Source organism: Sceloporus occidentalis, unplaced genomic scaffold, assembly GCF_023333645.1.
Source record: "Sceloporus occidentalis isolate IW3139 unplaced genomic scaffold, rSceOcc1.0.p SCAF_11, whole genome shotgun sequence".
NCBI lineage: Eukaryota > Metazoa > Chordata > Lepidosauria > Squamata > Phrynosomatidae > Sceloporus > Sceloporus occidentalis.
In genome coordinates this window covers 1929446-1940629 of record NW_028316991.1, presented here as the reverse complement: position 1 = coordinate 1940629, position 11184 = coordinate 1929446, and positions in this window count along the sequence as shown.

Here is an 11184-nt window from a genome sequence, read left to right as displayed (position 1 = left end):
AGTGATGCTATCCATGCTTGGGTTTTTCAGGATATTTGGGGGCTAAAAGGACAAATTTGGGACATGTGCAATTATATTTCTCAACTTGGAATTTTGACATCTGGTCCTTCTGCCTCCATGCCCTATTTGGGACATATTTGAAGTCGATCAATCCAATTTACCGCCATCAAACCATATATTTTTAAAAACTAGACATACCAGTGCATTTCAAATGGTGGCATTTTAACTATTTCCAAGCACTTATTCTACTACCAGCCTTTGTCAAAGATTGTGGTAGTCATTTTTGTGTGCTTTTTAAGACACATTGTACTTCAGGTATGAATTTATAGCTCCTAGTATATGTCACTGTCAAACAATGCCCAAACATGTGTTCAGCACTAATTTTAGTACTTGCTCATAAAAATAAATTTTTTAATTTTCACATTGTGATTACAAAGCTGGGCTCCACTGTCTTGCATGGTTGAATGCAGTACTTGTATTCAGCCTGTAGGGGGAGGGTCTGGAGAGACCCTCTTGAAAACCTGTTTATTTTTAGTGGCCGCAGGCACTTCTTGCAATGGCACTTGTGACCACTCTTCGGAGCAGTCACAGTGCTTCCTGGGTGCGTTTTTGGTGTTGCTTTTTAAATTAGGCTTCAGCCACCATATATAATATAGAGGATGTTAATGCCCCGGGGAGGGGCGACACCGGTCCTCTGCTGCAGGTTTCTGTGTTGCTGAATACCTTGACATTGAGTAAACATTCATATTAACGCACACTTATACATACATCATTCTACCATACAGTTATACATACTCCTCCCTCTCTTACCCTCTCACTCACTAGCTCCCTCCGTTCTTCCTTTTCACATCCCCTTACCTCACCCACAGCTTTCTCACTGGCACTTGCACACTGTGCAAGCAGCCTCAATTTCAAGGTGGGGCCACGTAACTTATTTATTAGACATGTGCAAATGGGCCAACAGCGATTTGCCCATTTGTTTTTGGGCAACTATTTTTGTTCCCTGCCTATTCAGTTCAGCCAAAAATACAGTGGCATTTTTAATTAGGGAAGGAAATTTGTTGCCTGGTGGCCACATTCACTTTCATTCACTCATACTCTCACTCACTCTCTTTTTTACGTCATACATTTGAACACAATGTTTGTCTGTTGCAATGAAAATGGTTATGTTTGTAGATAAATACATTCCTTTTATTTAACTCCAGTTGTTGAAATCATCATGTACTATTACAGGATATTTTGTTCTTTTTTATGTACATTACAAAGAAAGCTGATATACACAACAAACAAACTGAACAATTTGTAAAGTTTGGCAAATAAAGACAGGCTAAATGCAAAACTATATTGCAAATTAAAGCAAAATGTGCCTAAGCATTGTGTGTTTACAATGAGAGCAGGCATAATTGCTCTGAAGGGCTGTCAGAGAAAAAAGATTAATTTGGCAAAGATTAGTATTGACTTGCTGTTTATTAAGGCTTTTGAACAGCTGTATCTGGCAACATTCCTGTAAGTGCTTGTCATATCTGAAAATCAGACCCATACAAACGGTGCTTACCAGCTGTTACTAAACAATCTTACACCACTTTGTATGTCTCACTCCGAACATAACAGAAAAGTATAAAGTATTGCCAAATAAAGTATTTTCCCCCATCTGTCAACTTTTAGATTACTAGAATTTAAAAAGGCAGTTTATTGCTGATGGGTAAGCTGATAACATAAACCGGAAGACCAGGTGGTTTAGAAGGTGGAGCTGGGAAGAACCTCTTTCTAGTGGTATTTCTGTTGTTGACCTGATAAGGCCAACAAACCACAGAACCCAACTGCTTTATGTAGATAACATAAGAACAGACAGGTGAACATGTTCACATTAAAGATTAAAAGTTTGAAAACCCACCAAACTTTTCCAGAGGCATCCCATCTGTGTATGCTTAATATTATGTCTAGTTTATCATCCTATATTTCCTGTATCTGCAGAGGAAAATTGTTTTGTACATCTCCCAGCAGAAAGTTCCTGTTTACCTTCTCCATCTGCAGAATATTATGTAGATGGTTATTCAGATAACCCCTTTTAAGGTTTTACCATGAGAAGGTTTTATTTAAGAAAAGTGCTAATCATATTTTACCAAATACCGTATGTGCTCGATTATAAGACGACCCTGATTATAAGACGACCCCCCAAAATCTGAATATTAACTTAGGAAAAAAAGAAAAAGCCTGAATATAAGACGACCCTAAAGGAAAAAAGTTTTACCAGTAAATGTTAATTCATGTAAACTATTTTTTTAATAAAAGCTATGATTGAGAAAAATATTTTTTTTGTTTTTATTTCCTTGTATTTTCCAACCTGTCCCCCAGTTACGCACATCTACCCCCAGGCTTGCCACATCAATATGGCACTGTGGCCCATGATATGCCTTTTAACCCTCTATATGCCACTGTGCCCCATGGTATGCCTTTTGACCCCCTATGTGCCACTCTGCCTCCAGAAATGCCTTATACCCCTATATCCCATTCTGGCATTTAGGGGGTTAAAATGCATATTATGGGGCAGAGTGGCATATAGGGAGGTATAAGGCATTCCAGGAGGCAGAGTGGCATTAAGGGAGTTAAAAGGCATTGTATAGAGCACTCTGCCTCCAGAAATGCCTTATACCCCTATATGCCACTCTGGCATTTAGGGGGTTAAAAGGCATATTATGGGGCAGAGTGGCATATAGGGAGGTATAAGGCATTTCAGGAGGCAGAGTGCTCTATTAAATGCCCCCTTAACGCCACTCTGCCTCCTGAAATGCCTTATACCTCCCTATATGCCACTCTGCCCCATAATATGCCTTTTAACCCCCTAAGTGCCAGAGTGGCATATAGGGGTATAAGGCATTCCAGAAATGCCCTATGCCCCCATGTAACACACACACACACGCACAGACACACACTTACCGGTGCTTCCAATTTCCTGCTGTATTGCCGGGGCAGCGGGTTGACGGCTCCTTCCGCTGCAGCCGGAAGGAGGTGGAGTTGGCAGCGGGGGTTTGTCTGCGTCCGTCGCGCATACCTTCCCCGGCTGTCTGATCTTTGACAGTCGGGGAAGGTATGCGCGACGGACGCAGACAACCCCCGCTGCTAGCCACACCTCCTTCCGGCTGCAGCGGACGCTGTCTACGCGGATCGCATAGACGTCAACCCGCTGCCCCGGCAATACAGCAGGAAGCACCGGTAAGTGTGTGGGGGGGGGGGTGTTAAATGGGGGGGGGTTGGAGACAGGAGGATCCAGGTCCCCTGCAGTGGTGCGGGGGATCTGGATCTTAGTCTCATAATCAGACCTCGTCTTATAATCGAGCAAATACGGTATGACATATGTGCAATACAGGATATTGTATTGAAATCTACAATGTTTAACCCCTTCAGGACCGGGATTTTGATACTAAGGTGTCGCTAAAGGACCGGAGCCGTTTTTGTGTTTTTGCCATGTCTTTCTTCAACCGTAATTTCTCTCTTATCAATTGGTGCACCCACACAAATCATATATTGTTTTTTTCAGCACAAGTAGGGCTTTCATTTGAAACCATAGTAAGCTGGGTAGTACATTGTTTTGTTTGAAAAAAAACTGGAAAAAGTGGGGAAAAAATGAAAAAACGCATTTTTTTTACAGTTTTGTATACATACAAATTGTACACACATTAAACCAATGGGAAAAAATTATCCCAAATATATTCATTAACTTGTCCTGATTTGGAAACCACCCAACATGGCCAGGATTTTTATCTATTTTGACCAGTATAGGGCAAATATTGCAAGGCATGCATCACGTTTTTGAAATGTAATTTTTTTCAAATTAGGCATGGTAGTCTAATAACTGCAATAGTTGTCACAGATACTGATTATCCCCCCCAAAATTATATGTTTATGAACAGTAGATAAGTCAAGGTGTACAACTAGGTTCATTTTGACACTTTTCAAACAGGGATTTTATCGCCAATTGCTGCCAAATTTTGAGGTATTTTTATATTTTTTTGGTTTTTTTTGCATATGTTGCAATGTTGCTTTAGATTTTATATTATATTTTGTATAGAATATGTGCAACTGCAGAACAAAACACCAAATTGTGTTCACCAACATCCCCCGGTTCCAACAAGGCCTCACATGCATGGTTCATGCATTTTTTGAGGAAGCTATGAGGGCAAAACTGGAACATGCGCATTTTCGTTTTCACATTTGGAATTTTCAGAAATTGGTTTCCTGGGCCCATATCCCATTTGGGACATTTTGGAAGCCCCCTGCTGTAAATTACCCCATAAAAGTATATATTTATGAACAGTAGACAAGTCAAGGTGTTCAACTAGGGTAGTTTTGACAGTTTTCAGCTAGCCTTTTCTTCACTGATTTCTGCCAAAGTTCACGGAAAATTTATTTTATTGCGTTTTTAACAAATACATTTCAATGTTAAAATTTATTTCTTGCACAGCATATGTGCAACAGTGGAAGAAAGCACCACATTTTGTTCACCAACACCCCCCGCTTCCAACAAGGCCTCACATGCATGGTTCATGTATTTTTTGAGGAAGCTATGAGGGCAAAACTGGAACATGTGCATTTACATTTTTTTAAATATTTGTTTTCATCAGATTACTTGTAAGTGACAGGTTTAGGCCGCTGACATCAATCAGGGAGACCGATCAATAATCAGCGACTTAAAATGTCACCGACAAGTGATCAGGTAATAATTATGATTTTTTCATTTTATTAATAATTTGTGTTTTTTCATAATTACCCTAGATGACCCCTCTCTCTTTGTAGAGCAGGGTCATCCGTGGGCTGCCATAATGATCCGATCACTCCTATTGGCCAGGAGTGATCTGATCAGCCCAGCATTTGACCTGGAAGCACCCTGGACTTTCAGGTCAGTGCTGTAATTTTTTTTTTATTATTATTATTATTTTATTAATTTTTTTTTATTTATTTTTTTTTTAATTTTTTTTTTAATTATTATTATTATTTTTTACATTATTTTTTTTAACTCTTTCAATGCCGATGCTCCATTGAAGCACAGCATTGATTGATATTTAGTCCCCACAAGCTTGTGGGGACTAATATTAACCCCTGCAATGCTGCGATGGGGGTCATACACAATCGCAGCATTGAAGAGGTTAATTGAGGAAGAGGGGGGTAGGGGTTAACTGAGGAAGGGTGGGGGTGGGGGGGTCTGGTCTCCACACTCATGTGGAGACCAAAGAACCCTGTCTCCCTGTCCCTGAAGCTACCTCTGGCAGCTGGGACACAATCTCCAATAGACTGGAGATTGTAGGGGAGGAGTCTCTCTGATCAGTCCTACAGGACTGATCAGAGGACTTCTGGGGGCTCGTTTTTGCTGTTGCTGGTCTGCCTGGGCTTCCAGGCAGACCACCAGCAGCAGAACCCCCTAAAAAACGGGAATTAACCCCTTCAATGTCGCTATCGCGGCATTGAAGGGGTTAACGCTGCACTGACGCTCTCATGGAGCGATCAGGCAGCAGGGGGGTGTTGGATCAGGTCCCCACACTTGTGTGGGGACCCATTCAATACCCCCCCCTTCCCTGAAGCTGCCTGTGGCAGCTGAAACAGCGATTGCAGATTTTTCTGCAATCGCTGTTTCTGCCTACAAAATCACTCCGTGGGAGTGATCGTGGGCTTGGGGGCGGGCTTAGACAGGCTGTGCTGCCTGCCCAGGACTCCTGGGCAGACAGCAGCAGCGCCCCCACGATCACCGCGATTGTGGTGATGTGGGGGCGTTTTTTGGAGGAGACGTACCTGGTACGTCCCGGTCTACCGGTGACTGTTAACCAGGAAGTACCAGGTACGTCCCGGTACTGAAGGGGTTAAAAGGAGATATATTTTTTTTACTTTAAAAGGCTCAATGAAAAAGTAAACAGATTATGTGATTTTTGTTCTAGTTTTTACTGGAGCATGGTAGACATCTTAATGGCGAGACTCACATGAGTGGACAATGGAAATAACAAAACTATATACATCATTAACTACAGTGGAAGATCACTGTTACACCTGGATCCCTTGATGAAAAACAGTATCAGGGGAACTTGCAGGAGGGAGAGAGAAGTCAACACAGAACACCCCCCAAGAGACAGCATAATGGCTGATCAGGCCTTTTGAAAATATATCTTATATATATATGTTATTTTCAATTGTTTGTGTTTGGGTTTTTTTCAACTTCCTGTTTTGTGACATCATTAGACAGTGTTCAGTTGTATCTAGGTTGCTGACTTAAGCAGCTGGCACAGAACTAAGCTGTATCTCTGCTGGCTTCTACAACTCCACTGTGTGATGGGGTTAGTCCTGCTAACAAGCTTGGTAATATTGTTTGGCAAATCACAATGGGTTTTTTTAACTTCAATAAACAAACTTGAACATTCTCTTTTAAGATATTTAAGCCAGCTTTTAAGATATTTTAGTAAATCCAAAAATTATAGGTTTCAAGTGAAACAAGTATCAAAAACGTGTCAGCTTCTCTGGCAAGACATCATCAAGAACCCTTCCACTTTTGGTTGGCGTCCCCCAAGGTTCAGTCCTTGGCCCTCTGCTGTTCTTTTTTTATACTTCATCTATTGGTAAATCAATCGACTCAGTTGGCCTCCAGTGTCATTTATATGCAGATGACACCCAAATCTACCTGTCTTCTCCTGATCTCTTAGGTCCCGTATTACCAATTGCTTTTCTGCTATTTCTTCATGGATATTACAACGCTACCTGAAACTTAATCTTTCTAAAACTGAACTCTTTATCTTCCCTCCTTCCATCTCCACTACCTGAATTCTCTATCAACATTAACAACACAACTATCTCTCCTACTAACCAGGCCTGATGCCTTGGGCTTATCTTCCTTGCACGCCACTCCTCTTCTGCTTCCCCACTCTGTGAAACCCTCCACTGGCTCCCAATTACCTTTAGAATTAAATTTTAAATCCTGGTACTAACATATAAGGCACTCCATAACACTGCTCCGCCATACATTTCCACGCTCATAAGCAAATACTATCCTACTCGATCCTTACGTTCTTCTCATGGGCTGCGGAATCTGTTGGCGCTTTATAAATAAAGTATAATAATATAATAATAATAATGGGCTAAGGCTCTCCTCCTCACTTATCACCTCTTCCTTTTCCCGTTTACAAGATTTCACTCGGGCTGCCCCATATCTCTGGAACCCATATCTACCGAACCTCCAGCATTCACCCTCCCTCCCAACATTCAAGAAACATCTCAAAACTCACTTCTTCAGAGAAGCATACCATCTTAGCTGCTAGAACTTCCTTGTCACTGATACAACCACCACACTACCTCTCACCCTTTCTCTGTGCCTTATGTTTGTCACCCCATTCCCTCAAGATTGTAAGCTTGCGAGCAGGGCTCTCTCCGCCTTTGTCTTAGTCTGTCAATATTGTATTAAGCGCTGTGTAAATTGTTGGTGCTATATAAATAAAAGATAATAATAATAATCTGAGGCCACAAGTGCACAAAATGTCCTACAATCAGGTAATATCATAATATTTTGATATGACTAGCCAACAGTTGCGTTGGGGATGTGGCAAGAGGTGGCGAAGGGCATGCTTCCAAACCCAAGTTAATTAACAATACCCCTTCCTACTGATGTTGCATGCTCTGTCGCCTCGTTCACATTGTATTCCCTTCCCAGAGACCATTTTTTGTGGCATAAGATCCAAAAACATAAATTAGGACAACAGATCCATCCACTTGTTCTTGTCCAGATACTAAATAAGATACATAAGCCATTCATTGTAGAATGTTTTTGAATCCTGAAAAAGTATGTGTTTAAACCATTAGTATATTTAATATACGGTAAACACAAACACAAGCAAATTAATATATATTTATCTCTAGTTATCTGGCTGTCAAACAGTAACAGCCTTTACACAGGCTACTACATGTACCATTAAACTGCTCTCCAAGGATCTCTGAGTGAATTCACATTTTCTTCAACAACAGATGGTTTGGATAAAATCTATTAGTTTCATTAGTGCAAATGTTTTTATACAAAAATGTCTGTTATTAACATACCGCCTAAAGGCTTCGACTAAACAACTGCAAAAGAAAGGAATGTTTGCCAAGGTCTTTAAAACTTTAATCAGCATAATCGCTATCAAATAAAACACAGAATTTATAACCTAACTCACGTCTTCACCAAAGAATAATTTAATTACTTAGAGAGTATGTTACTTTTAATAAAAAACGTCATTATATTTTATAATCTTATTTACCATTGTGTTTAGTCTTAAAACAGCATACTAACTATTTTAAATGCTACCTTGCAAGTTCCTTGTTTGTTACTTTGTTTCATTGTTTTTGTATGATCTGTGTTATTATATGTAAACCTGCTTTCACTTACAAGAAACATATTGACTCATATATGAATCATATTGGTCTTTGATATTAACTACTGAAATGAAATTTTTCAATGAAAAAAAAAACATACAATGATTTACATGTTTTTATGTCTTATAGTATTATTATGATCATTTTCATAGCTAAATAATATAATGCTGTTATTATTTTTGCTGCGTTTTTCTAGTTACCAAGTACAAGTACTGAGACTAGACATACACGTATAAGTAAGGTTTGCCATCGCAAGGCCATAGCGAGGCCAACATTTCACTATTCTGCGGACTCGCTATGATATCACTGAGAGGAAGTTACATTACATTGTCACGTTTATTGTTCTGATTAATCAGTCACAGATGGTCTTACTTTAACATGTCTTTATGAATCAATTTACCCTCACAGGATACACTATTTCAATGTTTTTTATACAGCCTTTCCTTGAACAATAAAAATATAGTTCAATGCAGGAGAGCAGATTTTCTATATTTAAATTAATCCACACCGATTCACATTTTTTGGTGGCACTCAAGACGTTTTCCTAAAGGACAGGAGAGGACCTTTGTATATGTTTGCTTTAGCACTAGTGGCCTTTAATCTTTGCAGCCATCGAGGCCTAGAGTTCAACATCTGTAATCAGGCCTGGCCGCGGCATGGCCGGATTGACTTAGGGACTGATGGAGCTGCAGCTCCAGGCCCCTACCTTAAAATAGGCCCAGTCAGGACAGGACTAACTGGGCCTATGCGGCCTCACTAACGCAGGGCATAAGGGGCACCTGCCCCTTAAGCCCGCCGCAACTGCGACCGGGTCTGCCACTCTAAGGGGCCGGGAAGCCCCCACCAAGGCCGGCCTTACGGGTGTGCGGCCGCACAGGGTTTAAATTAAAACATTGGGGGGGTGTTTTTTACTTTATTTAACATCCTCCATGTTAAATAAAGTTTTTGTTAACTTTATTTAACATGGAGGATGTTAAATAAACTTAAAAAACCCCCCAGATGTTTTAATTTAAGCCCTGTGCGGCCCACACCCGTAAGCCCGGCCCTGGTGGGGGCTTCCCGGCCCCTTAGAGTGGCGGACCCGGTCGCAGTTGCGGCGGGCTTAAGGGGCAGGTGCCCCTTATGCCCTGCGTTAGTGCGGCCGTAGAGGCCGCATAGGCCCAGTCAGTCCGGTCCTGACTGGGCCTATTTTAAGGTAGGGGCCTGGAGCTGCAGCTCTATCAGCCCCTAAGTCAATCCGGCCCTGCCGCGGGCCCGGTCGCAGTTGCTGCTTGCTCCGGCAACAAGGTAAGTAGGGTGAGGGAGGGGGGTTAGATAGTCAGAAAGGGGGAGAGAGGATAGATAGTGAAGAATGGGGAGAGGGGATAGATAGTGAGAGGGGGTACATATTGAGAAGTGGGGAAGGGGGTACATAGTGAGAAGGGGCAGATAAGATGGGGAGAGGGAGTAGTGTGAATGCCTATGAGAATGAATGAATAAATGTGTGGATGAATTGTGTGAATGCCTATGAGAATTAATGAATTGATGTGTGGATGAATTGCTTGAATGATTTGTGAGACTGCATTAATGAATGTGTTAATGATTTGTGTGAATGAGTGAGTAAATGCAAAGATGGTACATGAAGGGTGGGCTTTAACAATAAATAAATAAATAAAAATGGACTGCTCAGGCTTAAATGCCCGGGCCTATTTTTGTCCCAGTCCGGACCTGTCTGTAATAATGTTTGGATTTATTAAATTATTTAATATTCATGTTATTTAGTAAATCATATCTTATTTCCCATACAAATCATTTTGTACAGCTGGTTCAAAGTGGTACAAATCATCCCTTTTTCAGCAGTACAAGTCTGAATGGGACCAAATGCATTTTTTGGAAAATATTGTCAAATTCAGTCTGATTTTCACTGTAGTTTGGGGTAGCCGTATTAGTCCAGTGTATAAGAATGCAAAAAAACAGAATGTTGCAGAATCTTGTAATACCTTTTTTATTGGACTAACATTATTTTCTGTTTTTTGTTAGTCCAATAAAAAAGGTATTACAAGATTCTGCAACATTCTGGTTTTTTGCAGTCTGATTTTCAGAAATAAGCTTTGTAGATGTGTACTGTGAAAATGTAAAAGGGAAGATAATATATTTTTACTTCAATGCAAAAAATGTACTGACCCTGAATAAGATGTCCCAATGAGAGATTCACTACCCATCTGTAATTGTCCATTAGAAAGCTAATTTTAGCAGCTATTTTGGCCCCGAATGCCACACAGATCTATACAGTACATTAAGCACTTGGTGGCAGTAATATTACAAAATAGTATCTGGCTACTGTTGTTTAAATATACATAAATATAATATAATTGAATTCACATTATGAATGAATTGAGATCTCAATGAACTGTAGTTCCATGAGCTGAAATGTATGTAGGAGAATAAAATGCCAACTAAAGTATGTTTGCTGTACTGTCTCTTTCGTGCAGCAAAGAAAACAAGGTTTCATTTTGAGATGTTCATTGAGTTATTTGGTGGGTGACTTCTGACGTCAGGTCAAAACAGGTGGGAGCGTCAGCTCGGTGATCTAGGTAACTTATATGGTGGGATCAGCTCTGACTGTCATGCCCCCAAAAGCCAACCTTCTATTCCCACTGGGAAGCTAGGATGGGCTTAACAGCTCTATACATTACAGTGTTTCTTAACAGAACACTTGGCAGGGCATAGGGAAACTACGGGGCTTCTATTTTAGTATTCTCATAATTCACATTAAGAAAAATATTACTCAGTTACTTTATTATTTAACCTTATTTTATAGCA